Here is an 11,745-nt window from a genome sequence, read left to right as displayed (position 1 = left end):
AGTCTGACTCCAGATCGATCTCACTTCTCGTCCCACCCGATGGATTCTACAAATTCAATACCTCGAAAAAAGAAAGTAAGTGTAGTATGAGCTTTTTCAGCCCAATAAGAATCTCAACAGCCACACACAGTAATAATAATAAAATAATCTAAGCAACAAATAAATGTTATTTCATCATTCAAAAAGCTCAACAACAACAAGTATATATAACCAGTAAATATACATAAACCCTTTTTCTACACATTATGTGATCCACTTTCGTATTACTCTGATTCCTAAGTTTTAAGATTTTTCACTTCTGACTTTGGACTAACCAAGATCATGACCCAGTCCAAGACTGCACAAATCCCACGCATAAGCTCGTGGCAGCTATCCCACGCGTAAGCCCATGGAGGCTATCCTACGCATAAGCTCGTAGAGGCTATCCCACGCGTAAGCCCGTGGAGGCTATCCCACGCATCAGCTCGTGACAGCTATCCTACGCATAAGCTCGTAGAGACTATCTCATGACAAGGTTAGTCCAACCCATTTTTTTACATGTCTAATTTTATATGTTTAATCCAATTTCAATCACATTACATATTTTATGTATTCTCAAAAAAATATGATTATTCTTTCCAATTTAATTATTTTTATATTTTTATAGCAAACAAGATGCACACCTCATATATGTCATATCAGCTCATAAAACAAATAACAACATAATTATAAAATAACCCAACGATAAATTAAATATATGCATAGAGGTGCTCGGATGTAGGAATTCTTACAGAAATTGTAGACTGACTCAAACATGTATCCAAATCACACCCTACGAGCTGGGGTGCTGAGTCCCCTGACCAAAACCTCCTGGCACCGCTGACTCTTCCCCTACAACATCAATTATAAATCACAAACTAAATTATTTAATATTTAAATATTCTAAACCATAATCCACATCTACTATGGGGCCCATTACTAGGTCCCCAATCATCTCAATCCCTCCAGATCTAGGAGGCAGTCGGGGTGGCCCGACCCCCACCTTTTCACCACCGACCCATGTCATCGCCAACCGTGGCCGCCGCCATGCCGGCAACGATGGCCGGTCTCGGTGAAAAGAGCAAAAGGGTGAACGAGAGAAAAGGGAAGAAGAACCTTCTCTCTTCACGGATGGGAGTACATCTCCCCTTCCTCCATTTCTTTGGTCCAAAGGCAGCAGCCACCACCCTCCCCACCCTCGGCCACCACCCTCCCAACCCTCGGCCACCACTGGCCGAACCATCGCCAGCCACCACGGTTGCAGTCGCCGGCGATGGCGGCCGGCCAAGAGAGGGAGAAAGAAATAGTCTCTTCCTCTTCTTCTCCCAAGAACCGGATGGACCTTCCCCCTCCTCCATCATCAACGGAAGGCCACCATGATGGTGGCTCGGCCCCAACTCGACGGCAACCAAAGTGGCCCACGACTCACAGTCGTCGCCGCCGGTGGCCAACCGACGAGAGGAGGAGGAGAAGGGGATGGGATCACGAGGAAGAAAACCTCGGATCCACCACTTCTCATCTTCAATTAATTCTAAAAATCCCTCACCAATCCTCACACAGTCCCAATCAACGCCCAAATGCCATGGATCCCGGCCAATCCCGGCGGCCGGCGGCCGGCGGCGGCAAGATCCGAAAGAGAAAAGCCGAAACAGGGGTACCCTGTTTCGGACTTTTCTTCGACGATCTCACCGGCCAAACCCCAACCAACACAGCCCTAAACATAGCAAATGAAGCGCAAGGGGTGAGCCATGCTTACCTCGGTCCGATGGGGGTGTTCTGGCGACCTTTCCGGCGAGAAATTGAAGGAAAAAACCTTGAGCAAACTCGAATCTACATGCATGAATCCAAGACCTCTTCGCTCGATTTGTGGGGATCTTCATTGAAGGAAGGAGGCTTTATGGCATCCTCCTTGACCGGCCGGCTCGCAGAATCCGTCGCCTCCCCTCACGATCGCTCTTCCGGTTGTTATCCCCTTCCCCCTTTGCGTTTCCTCTTCCAAGATCGTGCCTAGGGCACGATCGTAAATGAAGATGGGCTCGGCTTCTTCGGGCCGGCCCATCAATCCTCTTTTTTTTTTCTAGGTTCTCACCTTTGGTGTAAGGCCCAATAGTCCCACATCGGAAAGACTCGTTCCAGAGCTTGGGCATATGAGGCGGGTGTCTTCTAATCCTGCAGACGCGTTTTGGAAGGAAAACAAAATCGGGGAGGGGTGAAGGACGCTTGCGTGAAGCCCCAGAATTGGACAATATCTGGCAGGGGAGCCCCGCGGTCCCCTCTCATATGGCCCCCACGTGGGCACTGGATTTCTCACGTGCCCCGCAGAGGCGGGGGCGTGACATTTGGTATCAGAGCCAGGTTTAGGAATCCTTGGGTTTAGGCTCGAGTAAGCATGAGTGGGGAAAATACTAAACACGTAAGATATTTAAATGGTGTGTTTAGCATACTAAGGATACAAAATTTGTCTTAATCTGATAATCTTGATGCTGGACAAATTGTGTAGGTTGATATGGCGCGAGGGCGTGGTCAGGGGCGTGCCAGAAGGCCGACTCGATTTGCGGACGGCTCCACGGCGGGCACCCTCTGAACAGCAGGAAGGTACCTCATCCGCGCCGACTCGAGGTGTGCAACAGCAAGAGCACACTATCAACCCTACTGGCAGTACTCTAGAGATGGGAGCTCCGAGGATCGGGACATCCAAAGGACCAAATATTCAGCTTGGGGAGACGATAAGTGCTTCACAGTTGATGCAAATGATGGTGCAACAGCAAGCTGCTGCCAAGGCAGATATGATGAGGATGGTAGAGGTACAGCAACAGTTCTTACAGCAACAGTTGCAGCAGCAGCAAGCAATGTATCAACAACAGCAGCAGCAGTAATAGTTTCAAGGCACTACAGCCCAGCCGGAGCACCGAGTCAGTCTGTTGGATTTTCAGAGATATGCACCCCCAGCTTTTAAAGGTACAGCTGATCCGATGGAGGCTGAGAACTGGCTGAAATAGATAGAGAAAGTCTTTCAGACCTTGAGGTGCCCTGATGAGGAGAAAGTCCTTTTTTGCCACCTTTATGTTACAGGGTGAGCTAGTTGATTGGTGGGAGATAGAGAAAGGGAAGCTTGGTCCGAATGATGCTCTCTTCATTTGGGAAGAATTTAAAAAGATTTTCTATGAGAAGTATTTTCTCCAGGATATCCGATTCCAGAAATACAGAAAGTTTGACCGATTGGAGCAGGGCGATATGACAGTTGCCCAGTATGCAGCAAAGTTTGAAGAGATGTCCCGATATGCTCCGATCTTGATATCAGAGGATAGTGACCGAGCAAGAAAATTTGAAACTGAACTCAGGGGACGGATTCAGCAAAAAGTCACTACTTTTGAACTAACTACCTATAAAGATGTGGTTAACAAAGCCCTGGTGATAGAAAAAGGGCTTGACAATGCCCAAGCTGCCAGAGAAAAGAATTTAAAGAAAAGGTTTCGACCCAATGATCCTCCGAGCCAAAATAGTAGACTTTTCAAGCCAAAAAATCAGAGACCGAATCAAGTTGTCACCAGAGATAGATCTCAAGCCCGAGGTGCTATTAGGTGTTACAGCTGTAGAGGACCTCACCTCAAGCGAGATTGCACTTGGGTTGGAGGGACATGTTTTTCTTGTGGTCAAGAAGGGCATAAGGCTATTGTTTGTCCTAATGGAAAAGAACCACAGAGGCGACAGACACCTCAGTCCTCTCAGAGAGCCCCTGCAAACCGAGCACCTCAGGAAGGACAGCAGCAAGAGGGAGGGCAGCAGAGGCCTAGGACCCAAGGGCGAGTCTATGCACTCATAGAGCAGGATGCCAAGGCTTCTAATTCAGTGGTGATAGGTAATAAATCCATTCATAATACTCTCTCTTGTTTAGCATGTCATAAATTTTGTTAGGTTATATATGTTTGTGCATGTATGGTTAAAGATTGTGATTAGGTGCCTTGTGACTATGTTTACAGGAATGATTAGGTTATTGTCTTATGATGTGAATGTTTTATTTGACTCTGGTGCTACCCACTCTTTCATATCGGCCAATTTTGTTAGAAATAATACCGAAATATCACCTGTGCCATTAGAATTTGATCTCTATGTCTCAACGCCAAGTGGAGATGTTATATTAGTTAATTCAGTTTGCAAGAATTGTATTTTGGGCATTGAGGACAGGGAAATGAATGCAGATTTGCTGGTCCTAGAGTGAATGATTTTGATTTGATCCTTGGAATGGACTGGTTGGCAGCATACCATGCTACTGTTGATTGTTTTGAGAAAACGATCAAGTTTCAGATCCTTGGTCAGCTAGTGTTTGGTTTGGTGGGCAGCAAGTCACCGCATCAAATGAAGTTAATCTCGGCTCTACAGGCTAGGAAGCTTCTTGCAAAAGGTTGTGAAGGATTCTTATATGCTGTGTTAGACACCCAAAAAAGGAGCCTAAGTTAGAGGATATCCCTGTGGTGACAGAATTTCCAGATGTGCTTTCAGATGAATTGCCAGAATTACCCCATGATAGGGAGATTGAGTTCTCCATCGACTTGATTCCTGGCACTAGTCCAATTTTAAAAGCTCCATATCGAATGGCTCCAGCTGAATTGAAAGAGCCGAAAGAACAACTACAAGAGTTACTGGATAAGGGTTTTATCAGACCTAGTGTTTCTCCTTGGGGCGCTCCTGTATTATTTGTGAAAAAAAAAGACGGTAGCCTCCAACTCTGTATAGACTACCAGGAATTAAATAGGATGACAGTACGGAATAAATACCCACTACCAAGAATTGATGACTTGTTTGATCAGCTGCAAGGGGCTCAGGTTTTCTCGAAGATTGATCTTCGTTCTGGCTATCACCAATTGAAAATAAAGGCGGAGGATGTGCCCAAGACAGCTTTCAGGACCAGATACGGGCATTATGAATTTTTGGTCATGCCTTTTGATTTGACAAATGCATCGGCTGCCTTCATGGATCTTATGAATCGGATATTCAAACCTTATCTGGATCAGTTTGTGGTAGTGTTCATTGATGACATTTTGGTGTATTCAAAGAGCTCACAAGAACATGAAGAACATCTAAGGGTAGTATTGCAAACTCTTAGAGAAAAGAAGCTGTATGCTAAGCTATCAAAGTGTGAGTTCTGGTTGGATGGTATTTCCTTTCTTGGGCACGTAATCTCCAAGGAAAGTGTCTCTGTTGACCCAATGAAAGTGGAGGCTGGGTGGAGTAGACCTACCAATGTAACTGAAGTGCGCAGCTTCTTAGAATTGGCTGGATATTACAGAAGATTTGTTGAGAAATTCTCCCATATTGCCATGCCATTAAGTCGCTTGACTCAGAAGCGAGTAAAGTTTGAATGGACAGATGACTGTGAACAGAGTTTCCAAGAGCTGAAAAAGCGCGTCTGGTGACAGCCTCAGTGCTACGTATTCCATCTAGAACAGAAGGCTTCACCATCTACAGTGATGCATCTCGTAAACAACTTGGGTGTGTTCTGATGCAGAATGGAAAGGTGATAGCTTATGCCTCTAGACAGTTAAAGTCATATGAACAGAATTACCCTACACATGATTTGGAGTTGGCAGCGGTAGTTTTTGCTCTAAAGATATGGAGGCATTACTTGTATGGAGAACACTGTGAGGTTTTCACAGACCATAAGAGTTTGAAATATATCTTCACACAGAAGGAGTTGAATTTGAGGCAAAGAAGATGGCTAGAACTACTGAAGGATTATGACCTGACTATCAGTTACCATCCGGGGAAAGCAAATGTAGTGGCTGATGCTTTGAGCAGAAAATTCTCAAGTGGGCTGGCAGCATTGATCACTACGCAGAAGCATATTTTATTAGATTTGGAGAGATCAGGGATCGAGATACGATTACATGATCCTAAGGTACAATTGGCTACCCTTACAGTGCGACCTACTCTGATTGAAAAGATCAAGATGTCTCAGAGAGAGGACCCAAAGTTACAGAAAATTAGAGAAACAATAAAGTCAGGTGTGCAGTCAAAATTTTGAGTGCATGAAGATGGCTCTTTAAGATTCGGGAACAGGGTATGTATGCCGAAAGTACCAGAAATGAAGAAAGAGATTTTTGATGAGGCCCATAACTCAGCTTATACAGTGCATCCAGGAGGAACTAAAATGTACCGGGACTTGAAGGAAAATTTTTGGTGGAGTGGCATGAAGCGAGATATAGCTCAGTATGTTACACAGTGCTTAGTGTGTCAGCAAGTGAAAGCTGAGCATCAGAGGCCTGCTGGACCATTACAGTCTCTTCTCATTCCTCAGTGGAAGTGGGAGCACATCACCATGGATTTTGTGACTGCTTTGCCTAAGACCCCACAGGGTAATGATGCAGTGTGGTTGCACTTGGAGAAATTGGCAAGTTTGCACATAGAGCAAATTGTGAGGTTGCACGGGATTCCAGTTTCAATTGTGTCTGACAGAGATACTAGATTTGTGTCACAGTTTTGGAAGAGCCTTCATAAAGCCCTTGGTATAAGACTGGACTTCAATACAGCTTTTCATCCACAAACTGATGGACAGTCAGAGTGCACTATTCAGATCTTGGAGGATATGTTAAGGGCTTGTGTCATGGATTTGGGTGGTGCATGGGATAGTCATTTGTCGCTGGTTGAGTTTTCCTACAACAATAGTTATTAGGCCAGTATTCAGATGGCTTCTTTTGAGGCATTGTATGATAGAAAGTGCCGATCTCCAATTTGTTGGGAGGATGTGGTAGAAAGAAAATTATTGGGTCCAGAGATAGTAAAGCAAACTGTGGATAAGATACAGATGATCAGAGAACGACTCCTTATAGCTCAGAGTAGACAAAAGAGTTATGCTGACAAAAGGAGAAGAGAACTGGAGTTTCAGGTTGGTGATCATGTTTTCTTGAAAGTATCTCCTACTAAAGGTGTGATGAGGTTCAGGGTTCGTGGCAAATTGAGCCCAAGGTATGTTGGTCCGTTCGAGATCTTGGACAGAGTTGGAGAAGTGGAATATCATTTGGCTCTACCACCAGCTTTATCAGGTGTACATAATGTATTCAATGTTTCAATGCTGAGAAAATATATTCCAGACCCAAACCATGTGGTAGATTTTGAGCCTATTTGTCTGATAGAAAGGATCAAGTGTTGCGACGTCGGACCATTCCTTATGTAAAGGTGCAATGGAGCAATCACTCAGAAAGAGAGGCCACTTGGAAGCTCGAGGAAGAAATAAAAGCCAAACATCCTCAACTCTTTGGTATTCCAAGTACGTTAATTTCGCGGATGAAAATTTTTTTTTTTAGGAGGGGAGAATGTGAGAACCAGAAAAAAAAAAGAAAAAAAAAGAGGATTGATGGGCCGGCCCGAAGAAGCCGGGCCCATCTTCATTTACGATCGTGCCCTAGGCACGATCGTGGAAGAGGAAACGCAAAGGGGGAAGGGGATAACCGCCAGGAGAGCGATCATGAGGGAAGGCGACAGATTCCGCGAGCCGGCCGGTCAAGGAGGATGCCATAAAGCCTTCTTCCTTCAACGAAGATCCCCACAAATCGAGTGAAAAGGTCTTGGATCCGTGCGTGTAGATCCGAGTTTGCTCAAGGTTTTTCCCTCCGATTTCTCGTCAGAAAGGTCGCCGGAACACCCCCATCAGACCGAGGTAAGCATGGCTCGCCCCTTGCGTTTCATTTGCTAGGTTTAGGGCTGCGTTGGTTGGAGTTTGGCCGGTGAGATCGTCGGAGAAGAGTCCGAAATAGGGTACCCCTGTTTCGGCTTTTCTCTTCCAGATCTTGCCACCGCTGGCTGCCGGGATTGGCCGGGATCCATGGCATTTGGGCATTGATTGGGACTGTGTGAGGATTGGTGAGGGATTTCTAGAATTAATTGAAGATGAGAAGTGGTGGATCCGAGGTTTTCTTCCTCGTGATCCCATCCCCTTCTCCTCCTCCTCTCGTCGGTTGGCCACCGGCGGCGACAACTGAGTCGTGGGCCACTTTGGTTGCCGTCGGGTGGGGGCCGAGTCACCATCATGGTGGCCTTCCGTTGATGATGGAGGAGGGGGGGAGGTCCATTTGGTTCTTGGGAGAAGAAAAGGAAGAGACCATTTCTTTCTCCCTCTCTTGGCCGGCCACCATCGCCGGCGACTGCAACAGTGGCGGCCGGCGATGGTTTGGCCAGTGGTGGCCGAGAGTTGGGAGGGTGGTGGCCGAGGGTGGGGAAGGTGGTGGCTGCTGCCCTTGGACCAAAGAAATGGAGAAAGGGGAGATGTACTCCCATCCATGAAGAGAGAAGGGTCTTCTTCCCTTCTCTCTCGTTCACCCTTTTGGTCTTTTTACCGAGACCGGCCATCGTTGCCGGCATGGCGGTGGCCACGGCTGGCGACGACATAGGTCGGTGGTGAAAGGGTGGGGGTCGGGCTACCCCGACTGCCTCCTAGATCTGGAGGGATTGAGATGATTGGAGACCTGGTAATAGGCTCCATAGTAGATGTGGATTATGGTTTAGAATATTTAAATATTAAATAATTTAGTTTGCGATTTATAATTGATGTTGTAGGAAAAGAATCAGTGGTGCCAGGAGGTTTTGATCAGGGGACTCAGCACCCCAGCTCGTAGGGTGTAATTTGGATACGTGTTTGAGTCAATCTACAATTCCTGTAGGAATTCCTACATCTGAGCACCTCTATGCATATATTTAATATATCGTTGGGTTATTTTATAATCATGTTGTTATTTGTTTTATGAGCTGATATGACATATATGAGGTGTGCATCTTGTTTCCTATGAAAATATAAAAATAATTAAATTGGGAAGAATAATCGTATTTTTCTGAGAATACATAAAATATGTAATGTGATTGAAATTGGATTAAACATGTAAAATTAGACATGTAAAAAAATGGGTTGGACTAACCTTGTCATGAAATAGCCTCTACGAGCTTATGTGTAGGATAGCTGCCACAAGCTGATGCATGGGATAGCCTCCACGGGCTTACGCGTGGGATAGCCTCTACGAGCTTATGCGTAGGATAGCCTCCACGGGCTTACACGTGGGATAGCTACCACGAACTTATGCGTGGGATTTGTGCAGTCTTGGACTGGGTCATGATCTTGGTTAGTCCAAAGCCAGAAGTGAAAAATCTTAAAACTTGGGAATCAGAGTAATACGAAAGTGGATCACATAATGTGTAAAAAAAAGGGTTTATGTATATGTACTGGTTATATATACTTGTTATTGTTGAGCTTTTTGAATGATGAAATAATATTTTTTTGTTGCTTAGATTATTTTATTATTATTACTGTGTGTGGCTATTGGGATTCTTACTGGGCTGGAAAATCTCATACTACACTTACTTTCTTTTTCAGAGGTACTGGATTTGTAGAATCCGTCGGGTGGGACGAGAAGTGAGATCGATCTGGAGTCAGACTGCTAGATAGTTAAAAGTTAATTTATCTTTTATTTATGGACATTTGAAATTATGTAATCAATCAGTACATTTTAGTTGGTTTGATTTAAATACATTAATTGTTAATTTTTGGCATTTTTGTGAATATTGTACCTTTTTAGGCCTTACATGATCTTTAGGGTTTTACTTTAGGGATTATGTGGTCGTGTCACGTGGTCGACCCGAGTGATGGGTTTGGGGCGTGACACCTACTTCAGAGCATTCTATGCCGACCTGCACACGAGCTCCACCTCATGAAGTGGGACATCCTCAGTCGAATGGAGAGGCTGAGGTAACTAATCGAATAATTTTGCAGGGCCTAAAGATGCGGTTGGACAGGGCCAAAGGACTCTAGGATATGAGCTCTATAGTGTCCTCTGGGCCTACCAAGCCACACCCCAAACCTCGATGGGAGAAACACCTTTTGCTCTCACATATAGAGCCAAGGCTGTAATCCCGGTGGAGATCAGACTGCCGTCACACTAGGTCGACTTTCTGAAAGAGCAAGAAAACCCCAAGTATCTATGAGCCAACCTTGACATGTTGGAGGAAACCAGAGAGCGAGATTGAATTCGCATGGCTGCCTACCACTCGATATTACAATTCCCTATTGAAAGCTAAGTTCGTTTGACCCGGACACCTGATACTAATAAGCATCGAAGTTTTCCAACCAACCGAGTGAGTTAAACTCTCACCCAATTGGGAGGGACCAAACAAAATATCCGGAGTCATCCGACCTGGAGCTATTGCCTCAAACACTTAGATGGGACGACTATTTTTCAGATGTGGAATTCTGCCAACCTCCGGATGTATTATCATTAAAGCTCGACGAAGTGACCTTGTAAGTCAAAATTTTCTAATAAAATCGCTTAGTCTGCCTCTTCGCAAGGAAGCATTCCATGGTGGTTGCTAGAAGGCTGATCCTCGTGCCAAAGACTTGGCATGCCAAGTGACCTCTCTAGGTGGAAGGCAATCCAAGTAGACATTCCACTTCCTTTCTTTGCGAGGTTCGAGTGCCTTCAGCAACAATCTCGCCCAAAGACAGCCCATTCGAATCGCCGCCAAGACCTAGAAACCAATTAAACTCATGGATGCCTCGCCAATGATTACAGTGCTCCATGAAGGACAGTGAAGCCACATCTTTCATAAATGCGAGATTTGAAAAATCTCCATTTCTCCAAAAAAGAAGGCACCATAAGTCTAGTTTGGCGATCTTCATTAAAGCGGCCTTTCTGAAAAATCTACTTCCGCAGCCGGAGCAGGATAGCTTGACTCAATTGTGGAAATATGGGACAAGTGATATGCCTCCAAACCGGCTACAACTCACCAGAAGGACCAGCCAATCAAAACATGCCACGGATCCAACATGTGGTAGATCAAGAGCAGTCACCGGGTAGGCCCAACACCATATCGCCGAGCATACCTACCGGGAGCTCTCTACAGTTGGTCACATTCTTACCGAGAGACCCAGTGATCGTCGCGATCCCACGAATGTGACAGGTAGGACATCATTCGTGTGTGAAGCATTCAAGCTTGATATGCAGGCTGTACTCAAACCAGTCACCTTTGGTCAACCCATGTGTCTGCATCCTCTAGTGGCAGGTAAACTCCTCCACCTAATATACACAAAAAAAAGAGAGGTAAGCAAGCAAGAAGAACACTCTTGCAACCTGAGAGGCAACCTCCTTCTGTTCCTTAAAAACTATACTGAGTTAGGCAATTAAGGATCCCCAGCCGGATACATTTCGGTGAGAGGACTTCCTTTCTCCATGCTGTTTTAGGTTAGGTTATTATGATCCAATAGGATCACAACCACAGCGACCGAGCACCACTCGTCCTCTCCAATCCCTACCAAAACAGCCGACCATCGAGCTCTCCAGCATCATCATATCTTTCGCTGCAGCGCCTAAAGCTAGTTAGTTTTCAGCGGCAACAAATATAATGGTCTAAAATTCTATTTCAACTTGGATGCAGGGACAAGTTATGAAATATAATGAAGAAATTGATGGAAGTGGAATTCATCATCCCCATCGATGATCGAATGTAGCATCAACCAGTAAGGGAAATGGAGGAAACGGGTACGCATTGTTTTGGAGGCTTGAGCAAATTTGTAGGGACTTTAGGATAGTAGTTTGGTAGCCCTAATAGTTGGAAAAGGCATCCACAGTCGGTCAACAAGGAAAAGAGGTCACTGCCTACTCTTTTTTTGTTTTTTGGTACACTGGCTCCTCACACCGAACGTATATGAGTGCAGCCAAGAAAATCAAAAGACAGAAACAAGCTAAGCGA

The sequence above is a fragment of the Phoenix dactylifera genome, chromosome 1 (genome assembly GCF_051530095.1).
Source record: "Phoenix dactylifera cultivar Ajwa chromosome 1, Ajwa_hap1_PhDact_Kaust_v1.1, whole genome shotgun sequence".
NCBI classification, from domain to species: domain Eukaryota; kingdom Viridiplantae; phylum Streptophyta; class Magnoliopsida; order Arecales; family Arecaceae; genus Phoenix; species Phoenix dactylifera.
This window is presented reverse-complemented; position numbering follows the sequence as displayed.